A 2973-nucleotide genomic window follows, 5' to 3' on the forward strand; every position below is an offset into this window, starting at 1 on the left:
GACCTGCAGAGGGGTGGGCAGTCTTCAGGGAAAAGGAAGGAGAAGCCACCCACCCTTCACAAGATGGCCTGGTACCCCCGTAGGTACGGGTCAGGCACCTCTCACATACTTGAGCACTCAAGCTCCCCTTCCTACCCCTGCCTGACTGTAGAAAGCCCCAGAACAAAGAAACCAAACCTCCCTGTGTGCACATCTGTCCAGCCCTGGACAGGCTCCAGCAGTTCCCAAAGCCTCCACAAGGCCCCCAGGGCAGGTGGCCCCACCCTTCCTGTGCCCCCTCCCCTTGGCCCAGCTTAGAAAGTGCACAGAGAGAGCAGGGTAAGAGGGGGGAGGGCTGGGGGTGCTAACAGGGACACAGGGGGGATTGCAGGGCAGGGGGAGCGAGAGACAGAACATGGAGGTGGGACCCCTCAGCGACCTCAAAGCAGAGAGTCAGGCCAGGCCGGTGGAGGGTCCGAAAAGTGGTGAGGGTAAAAGTTCTGAGAAGCCTTCCTCTTTATGGAAACAATTTTCTCTAAAAATAAACAGTTTCACTGCCCAGCTACATAGAACTTCCTGCCCCCTCAGGATGTGTCCGGGTTTTGGGGGGGTACAGTAGGGATAGAGTAGGGTGGAAGACTATAAAGTCATAGAGGTGGAAGTAAAGGGGGGTGCCAACAGGCTGCAGGAGGGCTGTAATCAAGACTTCTGCAGGGCCCACTTCAGTCCTGGAGGTTAGCCAAGGTCGGTCCTTTCTGTTATCTGCCCTGCAGCCACTTTGCTGCAGACACCTCCACCCATCTCACTCTCTAGAGTGAACCATTCTAAGCTGTGGGTGTCAGGGCAGTGGGTACCTGGGAGGATGGATTAGGTGGGACACCTGCTGGGCATCAAGGCAGGCCTAGGATGCTCCTTTCCCCTGCTTCAGTTCCCATCCATATCTCTGTCCCTCCAGTTTGTGTCTGTCCACGGCTCCGCTTGCTTTGCTGGCTTGAGTACCTGAAATGCAGTTCCCAGTTGTAGTTAAAATTGGCTCTGCGTCTGCCTGGAGTCTCAGTCCCTCCAAGGACAGGAAATATATTCTGTCCAAAATATATTCTGAGGATTTGAGACATAGAAAGAGGGAACAGAATTGGGGCAACTTGGGATAGGGGCACCAAGGTGGAATGAATAAAATGAATAATTATCACACTGTTTTATTTTGTTATTTGAGGCAGTCCCCTGTAGCCCAGGCTAGCCTCAAATTCACTATGTGGCTGGGGATGACTTTGAAATCTTATCCTCCTGCCTCTACTTTCCATGTTCTGGCCTTGCTGGTGTCACCACTACACTCAGCTATATATTGTGGGCTGAAACCCCAGGCTTCACACCCCACGTTCTCCATCCCCAACCCTGCTTATGTTTTTGGGAAAAGATCTTGCAAACTGAGTGTAGCGCCGCATGCCTTTAATCCCAGCACTTGGGAAGCAGAGGCAGGCAGATCTCTGTGACTTGAGCCTAAAACAGGGCAGATTCGCCCAAGGTGCCCCCAGACTCCACACATTTTATTCTCCAGACGCAGCGATTGAGGTCTAAGGGTCTGCAGTTATCTAAGCTCAGGCTGGTAACTCTGTGGCGGGAGTCGGAAGAGGAGGCCCCCCCTCTCCACAAGATCCCTGGATGAGAGAGGCGGAAGGAGGCTGTGAGAATCAACAGGTGGGAGTTTTCAGAGAAGGGCCACAGGGTCTCCCCACAGTGCACCTCCCCACCAGCCTGGGTGAATCTGGGGGTTTTCCTGCCTCACTCTCTCCGCCCCCAAAGTTAGGGGTGAGGAGGACCCCGCCCCGGGCGGGGAGGGGGCGGGGCCTGTGGGGTCCCAGTCTAATGGCAAACATCTGCTGATCCCCACACCCGCCCAGCAGCCAGGCCCAGCTCGGCCGGACGCCGGATGCCTTCCCGCCGTTGAGGGGCCTGGTCCGGCCACCGGGAGCTGCGAGAGCGGGGACTTGGGAAGGGAAGGGGACAGAGTTAGACGAAAGAGGCGGAGAAGAGGAAGCGAGGCAGGGAATGATAAAAGGAGAGTGGTGGGTTAGGGGCAAGGGAAGCAGGGCCCAGGTCAGGGCTGGGGAGGGGACAGGAGCGCGGGGACCCAGACGCTCCGGTTTGCAAAGTTTGGGCGCAGATGGTTAAGACTTGGCAGGGACCAGCTAAGAGAGAGTGAGCGAGCTCGCAGCCTAGGGTTGGAGGTGGGTTAGAAATCCCGATAGTCCCTCTAGAGAAGCCCAGACCCCAGGCCACCCCGATCAGCCCTCGGTCCCACTCGCCTGGCGCGCTGCAGCCTCCGCCGTCCCAAGCGTCTTGCCCGCTCCGCCTCAGTCGCCGCAAGCCTGTGGAGCCAGCGCGGTAGCCACGCCCCCAGCAGAAAGCCACGCCCCTCCAGCCTCCCAGGCGCCTGGGCCGCGGGGGCTGGGGGCGAAGTTGAAGGGTGGTCGCAGGGGTGCACGCGCTTTCGCTGCGGCCTGAGCGCGTCCTAGGGTCTCAGTCGGCTCCTGGCCACAAGCCCTCCGGGCAGGGTCCCTGCTTCTACAAGCCTGGTGCCCGCCCTTCGCAGCTGGGCGCTGCAGGGGGCGGAGCTGGCCGCGGCCCAGCTCCGGGGCGGTGCGGTGGCCAGGACTGGAGGTCACCCCTCCCCCGTTGGCCGCCGGCAGCTGGAAGTCTTCCAGCTGCAGGCCGGGTGCACCATAGCGTGACAGACGGCCCAAGCTCCGAGATTGCAGCCCATCCCTATCTCCTGAAATTGAAGCTGGGCCTCAGTTTCTCCATCAGCAGAATGGGGTCAATCACATGATCTACCTGATAAGTGTGTTCAGAAAATTCCCTTCATTCTACTCAAGAGCTGACACAAATCACAGGGCGTGGCTTATTGACTTTGCGGGGTTGGGGATGGACCCCAGGACTCGCTGCTGCTAAGCTACACCCTAGCCCAGAGATGAACTGATGTTTGCACAGGACTTT

Source organism: Rattus rattus, chromosome 8 (assembly GCF_011064425.1).
Source record: "Rattus rattus isolate New Zealand chromosome 8, Rrattus_CSIRO_v1, whole genome shotgun sequence".
Classification (NCBI taxonomy): Eukaryota; Metazoa; Chordata; class Mammalia; order Rodentia; family Muridae; genus Rattus; species Rattus rattus.